This window comes from Camponotus vicinus, unplaced genomic scaffold (genome assembly GCF_025532165.1).
Source record: "Camponotus vicinus isolate PSW18456_S1 unplaced genomic scaffold, iyCamVici1.0 SCAF_1, whole genome shotgun sequence".
NCBI classification, from domain to species: Eukaryota; Metazoa; Arthropoda; class Insecta; order Hymenoptera; family Formicidae; genus Camponotus; species Camponotus vicinus.
In genome coordinates this window covers 1,688,152-1,704,896 of record NW_028141945.1, presented here as the reverse complement: position 1 = coordinate 1,704,896, position 16,745 = coordinate 1,688,152, and the positions used below count along the sequence as shown (strand labels likewise).

Genomic DNA, 16,745 nt, shown 5'->3' with positions numbered 1-16,745 from the left:
CCTCTGTGCCCGTAACCCTACTTTTCTACCTTACGCACTTTTCTTACCTTACCTTACACACGTCCCGTACTCTCTTTTATACGGTCAAGTGATATGGAAACGCGTTTTATATCGCCCAGGCGAGCCGGTGGAAAGATTGCGGCGATTTCATAGCGACACGTGGCGACGGTCCCTGTGCGTTTCCCGCGTCGCAGGAATGGAGAAGTACTGCTCTCGTAATATTTTAGTCCGTATCTGTGTGCATTTCCAGATATTTTATTCATCTGTCACGCGAGAGAGGATTGGAAGGAAATTTTACGATAATAAAGATAACGCGCGCGCACACCTTTACATGTCGTTGCTCGCAAAGTTCTTTCAATTTTGCACATTCGTATTCCGACGAAATCTCGATATTCCCGTCAATTTCTTTATCGTGGCCGTTGAACACCATCTGCTACCAATTCGAAAAGCGCAACTCGATGTTCTAATCTGCGAGTTATTGTACTTTTCAAGTTTCCGTTATCAGTATATTTTTGGCAGGCTATTATCTTCTTGATACTCTTGATAAAACGGCTTCGAGAGAGGCTTGTTATTGCGTCCTCCGTATAAATTTGCGGCATCGAACGCAAACGTTGCTGTTTACCGCGTTCACATTTTCGGAGTATTTCTCGTCAAAAGTTTCTCGAGACACTCCTCTCGCTATCTCTCGCGAATATTCTTCCTGTCGATTCCTCAGCATCTCGGCATCTGGCATCGCGCTCGCCGCCCGAACGTTTCGCACACTCGCATTTTTAAACCATCACGCAATACACTCGCACAATATAAAACTTAAAGGTCACTTTATAACAGAGACAGGCAGACGGACAATCCGCGAAACGAAAGTGCGCGATAGCGCGTCGATAGCGCGCGGCGGAGGAGGGGGGGCGCGACGCGATATTTACTTATCTCTTTTTATTACTTTCATTTCGCCGCCGGGATGTTCATGACGGCCGGGCGGTATATAAATTACAATGTAGGAGACACACGTGTGGTATATTCCGTCGCACTGTCACTCGGTACGTACGTCCGTTGACGAGCGTCCGATTGCGTAATCCACGCGAGAGAGTTTGTTTTTCTAAGTGACTCACAACCGCACGATTATTTTAATATATTTCAATGAATGTCGAATGTGTTGCACCATTCACGAGGCGCTCAAGGACCTTTTCGCGGGACACACGCACGGATTTCGCGTCGTCCGTCATCCGCACGAGATGAACGAAGATGCCAGCGGGCCGCGGTGAACGGGGACAAGAAGGCAGGCCAGGGAAGATGGGACGGGGAGGAGGAAAAAGAATTCGCGATATGCAGCTCATCTCCGCGGCGGAGAACGAGGCACTGATGACGGGAGCGTGGCGATCGTCGCGAGAGCGCCCGGTGGCCCAACACACAACGAGATAATTAATTATCAATCTCGAGCCGCGCGCCGATTATTCCTGACGCGCGCGCGCGACCGCGCGTGATCGTCTCCTCGTTGTCATCGCATGGCTCGCTCGTTTTGCCTCGATAGCGAGGCAAGGAATCGACGACTGCCAACCGAGCGCGCGTTCCTGCGCTCTGCTTACGCTGCACTATTAAATGCGTGTTCAACAAGGTTTCAACATTCGACATGACGCCCGTCGTCGTGTAGATAGCCGACAATAATGTTCGCATTGTACAACGTTTTGTATAACACGTTACCTTTAATAGGGTCATAATAGTGCTAAAATGTCGGGGAGGGGGACGAGCGATATAATCGTGCTTTGCAGTTCATTTCAAGCTTATTTGTTAAAATAAATGTGTAATTGAAGCTTAGAAATTGATGAGGAAAAATATCTTATAACGACTATCATTGAAAATATCTCTATATCAAAGATATTGTACATTATAAAAATTAACGTTTATCTAATAATATACAATGTGATGTAAATTTTATGAAACATTAAATATTGATATTTCCTAGATTCGAATTAATTTTGTATAGAAATATATTGACCGAAATGATACATCTGTCGATGATAAATCGTTTTGAAAGGCGACAATTAATTTTCAAGTTGTTACTTTAATTCGTTTCGCTCGCTAGACGATTAACCGATAAGTGAGCATTAGGGTCTCGTCATTTTACATTTTACGAGATTCAGTCAGCCGTCCCTTTTCGGCTTTTCCTGAAGTTCCGACTACGCGTCGCCAAATCTTACTCCAAGTGGCCTAATTCATCGAACATCGAGGCATCGCATGGGAGAATAGGCGCCTTTTAGGACCGTATCTCGCTGACAGGGGCCCTTTGATGCGTTTAGAATAAAAGTTTGTTTCGCACTTATAATACATAAATAACTTATGTATAACAAGATCTTCAACATTTTTTAACGTAAATCTTTTTTAATGATTTTTCTACTTAAGAAAATAAAATACAATTTATTTCGTTATCCGTATTTTAATAGAGACAAATAAATAAAACTTTTACAATTATATTAGAGTATATGTAATCTGTTGTAAAAATCGAAATAATGTGTTTTCTTCCAAAAATTAAATTTATTCCGAGAAAGTTTTAACATTCCGATAATAGCGAAAATTCCGAGTAGTATACCACCGATGTATACGGTCCTGATTGTCGGTAGATTTGATCTGTACAAAGCGCTTCTACCTATGTGAATTAATCTGTACCATCTGTGTTGGGCTACCTACCCTCTTATACGTTGCATCCTTTAGAAGCCATTCTAAAAGGAAGTTGCTTCACACACACACATACATTAACAGAAAGAGAAGAGGGTGACGATCTATTGGCATATTGAGAAAGAAGGAGAGAGAGGACGAAAGAGAGACGAAGGTGAATCGGGATGTTCGCTTAATTATCAAAGGCGACAAGTGTCGGATGCCGGTGGTACGAACAAAATTCACTAGAGAAACCTGGTTCGATACCTGAGGCTGAGACTGGCGTAAATCATAGAACAATGGGATACGACCTTTGTTCGTTGGTCGGGGCGGAAATCTCCCTGAGAGAAGATGCCTTCACTTCTACGGTCTACGTTTTTGAGAGAAGATCACGTCGTGTCAGTCGACGTGAAATTCTCGAATATGGAAGCTACGGGTTTATACACGTCACGATCAGTGTTTCGAGATATCTGCTTGACCTTCGCTTGACAAGGAATCAATCAAGGACAGTGGTCGCGTGTCAATTTTTGATAAACTGATCGGGTTAAAGTTTGAAACCCTCGCGAAGCAAGTCTTGATTAAGCACGACGCGTCGAAAGAACGTTCCTTCTTATTTAAAACGAAGCTCGCACGAATGTAAACTAGACTGATAATCGTCACTTATGATTTGCTCGAATGACGAATCGTTCGCAGGAGCTGCCCACATCCTCGAACTCTTCCACGCTGAGTAACCGATGACACGGTCACGGATTGAAATATCCCCTCCTCCTCCTCACTTTTCTTCTATTTTTAGCCGACTCCGAAACGAATGAGTCTGCATACACGAAGTCTTCATTAGACTTGACTGCGATGAATGGCGCGTGCTTTAAAAAAGATCAAACGTCCCGAATTCCACGAGGTCACTGGCAGGTAGTCGACGATTAATCGTTGCTAATTAACGCCATAATCTCATGGAATTCGAATCATGACGATATCCCAAGTAATGCTTTCTATGCATACAGAAAAATAATGCGTCTCGCGTATCATTTTATCGATCATGTTGGAGCTGTGTTACTGTGTGCATAATAATCAGTCTGTATTTTTGGAAGATCTGAAAAAAGGACTCAATTGAGTCCAGAGTTCAACGTTGTAATTATTGATATGTAGAAATATTTTATATAATTAATAACATTATTTTCGTACAAATTTAACGTGGATTTTTCATAAAATATTAATATTTTCTTTGTTAAATATTGACTAAAATAAGATATCTTGTTATTATTAATCACTTTACTTTATTTTCTTTCATCTACAAATACTTTGACCGATGTCGTTTCTCTCTTACCTCGCAATCTGATAATTCGTGTAAGAAATGGAAACGCTTCACTGCAGATGCAATGATTGATGAAACGGCCAATGTAATAATGCCTGCATCCATAAACATCACCGATGTTCTAAAATGCGCGTCGTATTTATTACATCGGTGAATAATTGATACGATAAGTCTTATGTGGACAGAAAACATTTTAAGCGGTTCGTTATGTCACAAACGTTGCGCTTTCCTCTACCTCTATTTGTCACAAACTTACCAGGCTGCAGATTGCAGTCTGTGCGTGCCAATTAGTCACTCTCGTGGCAATCTGCTACCTGCGACCAGTTTTAGAACGTAACAAATCGCGACTTATTTCGTTCGGCATCAACTGTGAGCAAAATATCAGAGAAATATTCTTTTTACTTTCTTTTTAGAGACAACGGGTGATATTTTATATCTCTGGTGTTTTGCAACTGTAAATTTGCATAATTAGTAAAAAATTTATTTAAATCGTTGCTTGAAAAAAGTAAAAAATCGTATTAAAGAGGCACGATTAAATGCATTTTTTATGAAGGGATAACAAAAAATAAGCAACATAATAATACAAAATTATATATCCGGAATATGATGTGCGAACACTTTTCTGTCGATGAACATATTTTTACAATCGAAACACCCTTTATCTTCCAAACTGTGCCTGATCCACGAAATGTTATTATGAGTCATCGCTGTCACAGATTGTAGACTGCGTGCCAATCATGCGTTTTGACTTTAATACATTTATCTTCGCTTGATATTCGTCAGACACCTCAGTTGAGACAGTACCTTCATAAATTAAGAATTTTCAATTGTTATTTTGAAATACACATGTATTTGCAACGCAATTTACATCTTTTAATTAATATTCAAGCTTACATATTTCCTCCTCATTGATAAACAAATATATTTAAAAAATATCTATTCTCTAATATTGTTATATTTTATCATATAATTTATCTAATAAAAATACAAAAAAAAACTAACGGTGCAATAACGCGAAATGTGAAAGCGTTGCAAAACTTCTTAATATAATAAGAAGAGAATGTTACAAGACTATAATACATGCGTGCCACACATTCTACATCGATACGAACAAATGACATACGTATTAATACAGATACGTGCATGAGACGAAGAATCCTATACATGCAACAATTATTATATAGCTGCCATACATCGCGCGCGATAATGATTTCTGCGTTTACATAAGATTGGCGGGAAGGCGCTTTTTTTCGCGGATTACGAAACCGTTCGTTTTCAATAAGGTAATAGATGCGAGAAACAATTTCTTTCCGACTCGCTGGCGGCGGCCGCAAAACACTGCGCGTTAAACACGAAGGGAGAGAAACTGGTTCAAAGAGGCCGAGGAGCGGAGAAGCGGAGACCACGTGGAGTGTCGTGTATAGTAGGCGCGCGTCATACGGGTTCCCTTCGGTCCCATGTAGCTTACATGACGGCTCGTATTAAGTCCCGCGGCGCGGCCTGCGCAGACCGCATTTAATCAGTTTGCGGTCGCGGCCCGCTCTCTTATGCCCTTTTAATACGTTTTCTCCTCTCCCCCGTTCCCTTTGCTCTCGCGTGCGACACCGCGACGTAACTCAACTCCCGCGTTCGCTGCGCAATACCGACGAGAAACGATCTCCTCGCTCCTTTCTCCGGATGGACGCGACGAGGTTACCAGCTGGTGAGATCGTCTCTCTGATCCTTTTGTATGTCCTCGTAGAAAGTAAGTCTGACGGGGCGACGGAATGATTCAATCGGAAGTTCTTTGAAAATCATGCGCGGACGCGGTATTCTTAAGAAGCATAGAGATTGTCAGGATCAACTACATGAACTAAAGAAGAAATCAAGATTTATTATTTTTATTGTCAATTTAGCGATACATTCATTGTTTCGTGTATTAAATTAATAGTTATATTATTAATAATTAAACGTTGGATTGTAAACAAATATAAATTATGATCGCATACGGGGGATGAGAACCTAACCGAGTTCGATTTTCTCTGCCTGTTTAAGAGTTTCCTTTCCTCCCGGAAAGAATCCGGGAGTACGAGAGCGGAGGTTTTTAGAAGGTTTTACGCCTGTTTCAGTGGGCCGACTGGCAATTTGGTGGAATTAAATAATAGCGCCCGTCCCATTAACGTAACGACGCACGGTCGCCGGTGTCTCGCAGGATTCGTGAGAGAGGATCTGGAAGTGGATGGAGGCACGCCAGGTACGCTCGACGTTTTATTTCACCGTAACGTGCCAGAAGGTACACATACCTACATCTCAGAAGTCAGGACCCTCCGAGGATACACTCCTTCCCCCCCTCCCTCCAGGTCCTGTGTGGTCTATCGCGGTTCCTCAAATTATTACCAGCAATCTCCCTGAGATTCCTTCGTCAATCTTAAAATTTGTCAAGGATTCCCGCTGCCAACGCCGCACGCGTATTCGCGTCGACTTAAACGTCGCTGGAGAATTAATAAGTGACGTAGCATTCGCTCGCGAGGAACGAAAATCCTCTCGTGCCAACTCTCAATCGACATAAAATTAACCAGACAGAAGCGAGATACACTACGATAAATTACACAAAGTTCATAAAACTTAATGACCAGTGCATTATTTCCAATTTCGCGATCAAGACTTCTCCACTAATTTGCTTGCGAATTTTCGTACTATTTTACTATGATACTATAGCTATTGTTTTAAGTAACTTATTCTCTAATTTAATAAAGCGTTAGATTAAGTAACAAGGATAACAAAATTAAAAGTAAAAAATTTTGCACTGAATCTTAAAAATTATCTATTTATTAAATTAAAAAATTAAAAGATATATAATATATGTAAGCAAATTAGGTAATAAGACTAGTTATACTAGATTCCAATTAATGAGGGAAGAGGGAGGCCAAGACTTAATATATATTATATATTTTTTTTAATTTTCCGTAAAAATTATCTATTTTTTTTTATTAAATTAAAAAATATATAAAATTTAAAAAAATATATAATATATATTAATTCTTGGCCTCCCTCTTGCCTCATTAATTAGAATCTAGTATAACTATAGTCTTATTACCTAATTTGTTTACATATATTCCGATTTTCCTTCCCTCTTTTAGAATTTAGAATATAACGTAGGGGAAATTTAATCAACACACTAGCCTACGCGAACGATAAGAAAAATTTCTTATTGATTATATAACGCGGATGAACACTATTTCTTTATATCTTACGACATGTCCCATGATTGAATCTTCCAGCGTGCAATAAATCTTGGCTCTTTTAGTCTCTATGAACGACCCTATTCTTCCGAGAAACGGACAAAGCTAGTGAAAGAGCGCGCTCGGCCGGCTGGATGGAGCTGCATGAGAGAAGCGAATGAAGACGTAGCTATAAACATAAAAGAACGTGAAACGGGTAAACGGCGCGGTTTTCAGTGCTTAATAATTCTTTTTATGTACTGCCCCGGGCCAGAAACTCGAGCTCCTCTAACAGCGTAGCCCGGCTGGTTGTATCTCGGCCCGTAGCTACTTCGTAGCGCCTTACGATGTTCCTGCGGCAAATTTACGCGACGCGATCTGGATTGATAATACCGTCTTTTCCACAGTGGGTGTAATATGAGAGAGAAAGACACCTTCACCCCGATATTCGACGCGTTTTTGGGCGATTCGCATGACGACCATAACGCCGCGCGGATCCACCGCAGCTTTGTGACACCACAACTTTCCGCTGCAATAACATTCACGCCTCTACAACAACAGCGCGTCTCGTGAGAGACGAGAGATCCACTCTGCAACAATAATACTGCATGTGTGGCCCGGACAGTGGTGCTCAGGCTTTTCGCATTCTTAAGCGTCACTTACACACGCGAGGCAAAAATTTGTAACCGAGAAGCGAGCCATGATTTTTATATCCCGGTACAATACTATATACAAACATCGTATTCAGATAACAAGTACGTAGCGAAATATTATTGTTGATTTAAATTATTTCTGGTGTGTCTCTTCCGCTTTCGCTATCGCAGCCTTTCTTTAAAGATTGTCTTCTTACTATCTATGAATATGAAGGAAAGATGAGCAATTCCGTGAAAAGTAGAAAATAAGCGCGAATGGCATAAAATGTCACGGGAACGTCGCCAAGAAAACCAAGTTCTAACTTACGAAGGTAATATCTGCAAACGGATAATATAGTATACAGGGTGACCCATTTTAACTTAGGCAGCCAAATAACTCGAAAAATAAGCAAGATAGAGAAAAATGTTTTAGACAAAAGTTGTATGGTTTCGAGGGGGCCATAAGATGGTATCATTGGTTTGACCTTGAAGAGTCATTTGAAGGTCACGTGAAGGTCACTTCAATTTTTTTAAATGGAATACCCTATATATTTTTGTACATTCTTGTAGCTTATTTCGAGAGCTTTCCAAAACACTATAATTAAGTACCTTTCCGTTAAGTACTTTTTGAGTTATGATGCTTGAAATAATTTCTTAATTTTACATAAACCGTAAAATATCTTGTAAAATATTCATTTTTCGATTATCTTACCTTAATACTTTTATGTACAAAATAATGAGAGGAATCAATTGGTGTAAAGAAAACACATAGTTGTTTTTAAGAAAAAATATGGAATTGTTAATTGCAAATTACATATTTTTTCTTCGAAACAACTATGTGTTTTCTTTACACCAATTGATTCCTCTCATTATTTTGTACATAAAACTATTAAGGTAAGGTAATCGAAAAATGAATATTTTACAAGATATTTTACGGTTTATGTAAAATTAAGAAATTATTTCAAGCCTCATAACTCAAAAAGTACTTAACGAAAATGTACTTAATTATAGTGTTTTGGAAAGCTCTCGAGATGAGCTACAAGAATGTACAAAAATATATAGGATGTTCCATTTAAAAAAATTGAAGTGACCTTCACGTGACCTTCAAATGACTCTTCAAGGTCAAACCAATGATACCATCTTATGGCCCCCTCGAAACCATACAACTTTTGTCTAAAACATTTTTCTCTATCTTACTTATTTTTCGAGTTATTTGGCTGCCTAAGTTAAAATGGGTCACCCTGTATATAGACGTGTGTAGAACGGCGCCTTGACAAGTGGCGGATTGTCCTCTTGTTGTTTAAATGATCGCGAACGTGTGAATGGATTTTCTGTTCGCAGAAAGCGCGGCGAACTCTACAAGATTTCCATTTACGGTCTTCTCGTTCATGTTAAACTCTTTCGTCAATCACCAAAGCGTAGACTATAAACCCGAAATATCCACGAGATTTAGAATTGTCTCTCGAATAACTACACAATCCTGATGAAAGCATCGTTTTGCAATCTTCATGTGCAAGGATTCGAATTTAGGGCATTAAATTAGAAAAAATTGCGATTGTGCTTTTTATTTATATAATAGTCTTTAAAAATTTAAAATTTTGCTTAAGAATTTCGATATAAGATGAATACACTACCTCAGATTAAATTTGCACAATCGTGTCCATTTCAAATCGCAATAATATATGATTCTTCAGCAAAGTACGTCAGCTACCATAAAACAATTATAATACATAAGAGATTGTACAGCGACTTTTAAATCATATTTATAACGAGTCTATATTGTAGAGAAGGGCATGTGGTACATTTGAGCGTGCATAGATATGCACGTGTAGTCTGATATTTATAATGAAAGCTTCGTCGTTGATTGAAGAATATAAATAATTCGAGACGCCTGCATATCACGATAAGATTATGCTTTATTCCGTATCCGCTAACCTCCGTTTCGTTATCATATGTACTTTATATATTGACTATGAATGTCCTACGTTAGTGTCATGGTACGATTAGCGAAACACTCGTGCGGTGTGCATCGGACTAGTGTCGCATTTATTATGCGTATACGCCATATGACAATATATACATTCGCAATATATACATTCGTGAATGCTTTCTTCTCTCTCTTTCTCTTTTGGAATGAGCATGGGAAATTATTTCCAAGATTGTATCAAGAAACCGGAAAGAGATGTCGATTTGATTAATCAAAGTAAATATCGTGTATGCGCTCTCTTGACATGATTCAAAACATTGCAATCATATCTATATCGCGCGATGGAATTCAATGGTGAGAAGAATTGCTAAAAATAACATCAATGACGCATATTCGCATTATATTCATCATCAATATTTAAAGATATTAATTCTTTTACTGTTAAGAAATAGAAATATATTTTAAACGCATATTAATAAACTTTGTATATAAAATTAAATACCTTCATTAATTAAAAAAAGGAATATTAATAAAAATAGAATTAATCTCTTTTTTTATACACAATAATTACATAATTCAGCAGGCGATACCTATCTGTGCTTAGATACAAAAAAAAAGATTATTTATTAATAACCATATATATAAAATTATATATGAGACATTATTGTAAAATATATTAAAATCTATTAGCAAATATTGTTAAAAACTATGATATCAAAAAACATAACAAGAAACACCATGAATGCAACAGATATGTCTCCTCTTTATTCACACACTATTACTTATATTTTACGCTTTTTTATTACCAATTAATTGTGAAACGGAATATTTGCAATTTGTGCTGTATGTAATCATTAATTAGAATTATACAATTATTTGTCACGCGTTGCCTCTATCGAGAAAGTACATGCTTGACCGACGACACTCTTGCGAGCAAGCGTTGATTTGATTCATCACATTCGACCACGTGGTCAGTCGTGCGAAGGTTTCCAAAGTCCACGTGTCGATGAAGCGATTAAAGCTCTGCGTCGAAGATGCGTGCGCGGTTAACGGAAAGACTTTAACACATACGCATACTAATCCATTTTACGCAAGTGTCAGATATCTTTCGCGCTAGCATGAGACCGACTTATCATTTTAGTATTATGAGTGCGTGTATACGTGTGTGTGTAAACCATAAGAGAAAGACAGAAAGAGACTAAGAATCTTTCAATTGATGAGCATCCCGATCTTATTAACTAGATGACGTAAATTAAATGATGACATTGCGAATGACTCAAAGAATTAATTGTTAAAAATTTTTAATAAAATTTTAATAATTCTTCGATAAATTTTTCAGATGACGCAATTTTGCAATTAATTGAGATTAATACATTTTATAAATGTTTACAGATATAATTTTCTATTATATATAACTATATTAATTAATAAATAAAATTGAAATAAACATTATAATAATATAAATAAACATTAAAATAAGTAGTGTTTGATCAGTAATCGAAATAATCTCTTGTATAGATAAAAAAATGACAAGACACAATTTTTTCAATAAAAATCATGCTTCTTCAGAATTTTACACGTTCAGAGAATTATTTAAGATCGAGATGAACTTACGAGATGAAAAATGATTTCATCGATTATTTCAGGTATCAATGATTATTTTAAGACATCTTTCTCTTATAAATTTTTATATATAAGTTTAAAAATTTTCTGTTACTGTTATATACATATAATACTTATAATAATAAATTTGTTGATAGAAATAAATGAAAACGATGACACTACGTAAGATATTAATAGCAATAAATAGCTTTATACTATTAAACACTAATCGAATCTTCTCAACCGTGAAGGATTTCTGCATAATGAAAGTACTAATTTCCTGCTATTATACGATAGTTTCTTTATGATTTATGGTCACCGGATGTACCGTACAGATGTGTACACATACACATGCACAAAATAAATCAACGTTTATATGATTATTATCATTGCTCTTGACACATTTTTAATTCACAGCTATCTTATTTTTAATTTGGAATAGATGAGATTTGGAATGTTTCGAAGGTAAATATTCGATTCTTTGATAAAGCCATTCCAATCTGCTAAGATGATCCCTTATTAATTATTATACAAATTTTTGAGACTGATTAATTAATTCCACAAAATCAATACTAATCAATTCTTATTAAAATCATTGATAATCTTTTAGATATTTTCAAAATAACACAATGTATATTCAGAACGTGCGGTCGCATTTTTTGGCAAGATGGGATACGATTATTATATTCTATTTCGAATGGCAATAAAGTTTCCTCGTCATTCGTCGATAGACTTCTCGAAATCCATTCAGCGAATGAATAATACTCAGCAGAACGATTCTCGTAATGTTAAGCGCCACCCAACCGTTTCATATCGTCGATAAACCAACACTCGGCCAATATCGGCCATGGCTAAGATTAAAGCTGTTATCGCTGATGTTATTCTCAATTAATCCTCGATGTAGAGTAGTGTCAACCGCGGCGGTGTAACAGGGGCTTTGTGCAACGAATCGATAAGTACACGATTCACACACGCCGATATTACGTTTTTTAATGCCCCAATTTTCCTGACCTCCATTATATCGAAAAGAGTCGCTACCAGAAATACAATCGTCACTCATATTCAATAGCTATTTCAAGAGGTTAAAAGTACAGAAAACTGACGCGAATAGAAGCTTTCTACATAGCATACATCTTATGTAAAATCTATTTCGCTCTTACATATATACAAAGCTTTTCTTAAATATCTATTTATAAAATATACTCTCTCTCTCTTTTTGACTCTTTTAGAAACATACGTTCTATAAACTAATTTAAATATAATTAAAATATAATTTAAAATACATTATAACATATTTACACGCATAACGTGAATATCATAATTAATTACGTAAATTAATTTAATTAATTACACAAATTGATAATTTGTCTGAATTATAAATAAAAGTGAAGAAACATATCATTAAAATTCGAATTATGAGTTATAATTATTTAAGAAGCTCGAGTTTCTTGCCAAATTGTCCGCGATTAGCAAAGGAATGTATCGTTATCGATTGGCGGTCAGTTAAAAAGTATCGTGCAGATCCGATCTTGTCACCAAATATGTAGACATCAAATATATGTATAGACGGTTAGGTTCAGCAAACCGAGACCGATCCGTCTTGCGAACATTATCGCTGCCAAACGCGACAGTGACAAATCTTAGGACATCCCCATTGATTCTCTCACGCATATTCACGCATACGCAATGCGACGATGTCCAGCAAGCGTTTGCGACGTGTTGCGATCTACGTGATTGGTAAAAGTGGATTTTTATTTTTTGTACTCTTTGTCAACTACAAGCTTCCTCGTGTTTCATCGCTGTTTTAATCCAGTTTGACACATGTTCCATACAAGTATCTACATATACACTGATACGCATGTAAATATAAATAGAATGAATGATTCTCCCTTTCGTAATATATTATTATATAACTGCTTTATGAAAAAGATACGACAATATATTTGTATTATTTTTTTATTCCTAATTATTTATATTATTGGTATTTAATAATTTTTACGCCAAATTAATCGAGTTGGAAAAAATTACATGGAGGGAAAAATTACATGGATTACGACTAAAACAAAATATCTTGGAGACAACGATAATCGACAAAGCGCAGCAATTCGCCACAGCCGCTTACTGATTGCGCCGGTGCAACGCGAGCGACAGTGGAATGCGTCGGGCAAATACGAGCGTAGACAAACACAAGGAGGCTACAACGAAGAGGCTGGGGAAAAGGAGTTCTCTCTTCACAGAGATACAGCTCGACGCGAGTCGACACGACCGGCCGCGGAACGTTCGGTTAAAAGTGTTTGCATAAGCACACTGTCCGACTTCTTCGCGATAGTCGCCATCCATGGTACCGGGGCCACTGGTGAAAAATATTCTTCTCCATTTTCGCGGAATCGGTCTCGCTTACTGTCATCCAGAAATGCGAAATCAAATTGCGCGTTTTGTTTAATGTAAGAGCTGTTAAATTGATCCAAAATTGTAAATATACGCAAATGTATCGATAAGTAATATATCATAATATATTATCCTTTTTATTTATTTAATGTTTAAAATTTATACAGAATTTTTCAAGTATCTTTATTTCTTTTCCTTTTGTATTAATTTTTATTTATATTTTTTAATAATTGTGTGTATTGTAATATTGATAGTTTTTTAAATTACAGCTGATCACAAATTTAGATAATTTTACGAATCAATTTTTGACATTTAAAAATATAAAAATTTTTTACTTATTTATTCAATAAAATAATTAGATAAAATATGTTATTCTAGCTATTCTAGTATTAAGCGATTGAACCTAAGTCTTGTATATGGTATAAACGCACGTTCAATTAAGCGAAACGTTTCTTAGGCGAAATTCCTATGCATTATTCATGAGTAATATGGGACTTCCGGAGCAAGAAGCCGGTGAAATTTCTAGGAAAGCTTCGATACCACTGTGTGAACGAATATAGTGCAAAAAAAAGCCACAGCAGTAAATAAATTACGGCTGTGTGCTATATTAAAGGTACGCGTATATTTATTCTCCTGCGGCGACTCTATACTTTCACGTGGCGTAATAACAGCGTGCAGACACCTGCATACGCGCAATAGTTGTATGAGACCAGTCATTGGTCACCAGACTTCCGGTGACACCAATCGACATTCCATTCTTTCGCGTTCATAAGGAAAAAAAATGCATTTGTATTTGTTGATGACAGATAACTCATGCGCGCAATAACAGACTAATCCCGTAGCTATTCGATAAATAGCAGATAAATACGCCCCCCCCCCCTTAGATGTTACACCGAGACGCCTTTTTGCGTCATAATGTACGAGGTCTCGATGTCTTTCGCGAGGAAATTAGTCTTTGCATTCTCGCGGAAATTTTTCGCACTTAAGAAGAATAAAAGTTCTTTGTTGCAAAAATTTGATATCAATCGGATAACGCTAGATAAAAACTAAAAGATATTACAGATAATACATATATATATTACGGATATTTATAATTGTGTAGAGCTATATATACATTTATATAGAGGGAGGTTATGTAAAAATATCGATGCGATATATCTGTCGAATTTTTCGAAAGCTCAATTAAACAGATTTCTCAGTTCTCTCTTTTTTATCTTTTTTCTCTAATCAAGAAGAGTATTCAATTATATAGAATCTCTCTCTCTCTCTCTCTCTCTCTCTCTCTCTCTCTCTCTCTCTCAATCATATAATTAATCAATATAATCAATAAATAAAATAAATTTTATATAAATATAAATTTTTATTTTTTTATCAGCGATTAAAGATACTAGAGAGAGAATATATGCACTAATTATTGCAAATTAAAATGAAAAATTAGTTTTATTGAAGAGAGAGCACGTGACAATATATTCTTACTTTCATATCTTTACTTGACGTACATTACTTATGCATGCGAGTCTACCCTCCCCGGCGCCAGTTTACAAGACGTTCGATCATGTTTTCATCGTTGGCGTTTTATCACCGAGCGGCGCAGCCCGCTATCAAGTAAATTCAATATTTGTGCGGGAGAGATTTCATGACATTTTGCGGGTTGGCTGAATGAGGATTACGCGGAATCCTCGCGTTTGTTGTTCGTAAGCGGCGTCCTCGCAATCATATTTGCACGACGGATTCGTCGCCGCGAATGTAACCAGAGAAATGCAACATCGTGTTAATGCCGGATTGTGTGTGTAAAGATGTCACTCATATCATCTACATTTCACATTTATAACGAATCATACTCAAAAGATCGTTAATCACGATGAGGTAACGTGACTTTCGATATATATCGTTGTTTTCGAATACGAACTTATTATGCGCGCGCGGAGAGCAACATCAGCATCGCGGTCCTTATAAGATCGCCGGGTTAAAGTCCGCGGAATGCTTCGCAGCAATCACTCATTCATGCCATTGCAATTGGGATTAACATCCGAGCACACGACGCGGATAAAGCAAGAAATTAACGTCGATCGGCGATAACGATCGTCATCGCTGCATCGACGACGATCCAGCTGAGTGCAAAAAAAAGGGAAAAAAGGAGAACAGCCAAAAAACAGCGGGATGGAGGGAAAGAGATCGATCGATCCGTCGTGCCCGACGGTCGCTCACTCGCAAAGGTGGCCGCATTCCCGACGCTTGGCGCCGCATACCCGTCGCACCGAGTCCGGTAAACATGGACGAGAGTCAATAAGTCATAAAATCCAACACTTAGGCATCAGCCATTCGCGTATCTGCGCTTCGCCACGAGGCTCGCAGATCGATTCTAGTTACTCGAGAGAGCGTATCTAGGCGCGGGCGAGCGGTCGCTCCCTCTCCTTCCCTCCCTCTCCTTTTCCCGCGGAGGAGTATATTGACCAGTTACGCGATCAATTGACATCAGATTCCCGGAACACTTGAAAAGATTTTTTCTCTTTTTTTTTGCGAGGTTTGAAGGTGATGGCGTTTTATTACTCGAGGAAACGTGAATGGCAATGAACATTCAACGACTATACATACAATATCGTCGGACGGAATAACGACTGGATAGAAATGTACTCGTGAATTGCTCTGCCATTATAACGCTTCCCGCGTTTTGCTCGATTTTTATACTACTGTCTAAAAAATTACAATGCTTTGTTCATTTTTGTCAATTCCGACATTTCATAATACAAATGGAACTCTAAGCTATTACTATAATATTTATGCTTCCTCTCGACTGACTGGAAGTTTTATGTGTAGAAACTGTACATCTAGAAGGAGAAATAGTTTTTATAATACATTTGCAGATAAGTTCTGAAAAAGTTATTTTTGCTGAAAAGAGTAGAAACGCGGTAAAGTCATGATACTTAATCGTTGGGGAAAGAAGACATTCGTACAATGGAGCCCACACGCAAAATGAACACACGAAATTGGCTCATATCTTACCCGAAGAAATATTTAGCTTTCTTTTCATCCTGTAT

The 16,745-nt window shown here is 37.4% G+C and overlaps 1 protein-coding gene across 3 annotated transcripts in view; it reads right to left on the bottom strand.

Moving 5' to 3' along the window:
* LOC145967355 (fibroblast growth factor 18) overlaps positions 1 to 16,745 on the bottom strand; it is a 134,836-nt gene that overhangs the window by 58,374 nt on the left and 59,717 nt on the right. The gene's annotated exons all lie outside the window — the stretch shown is intronic.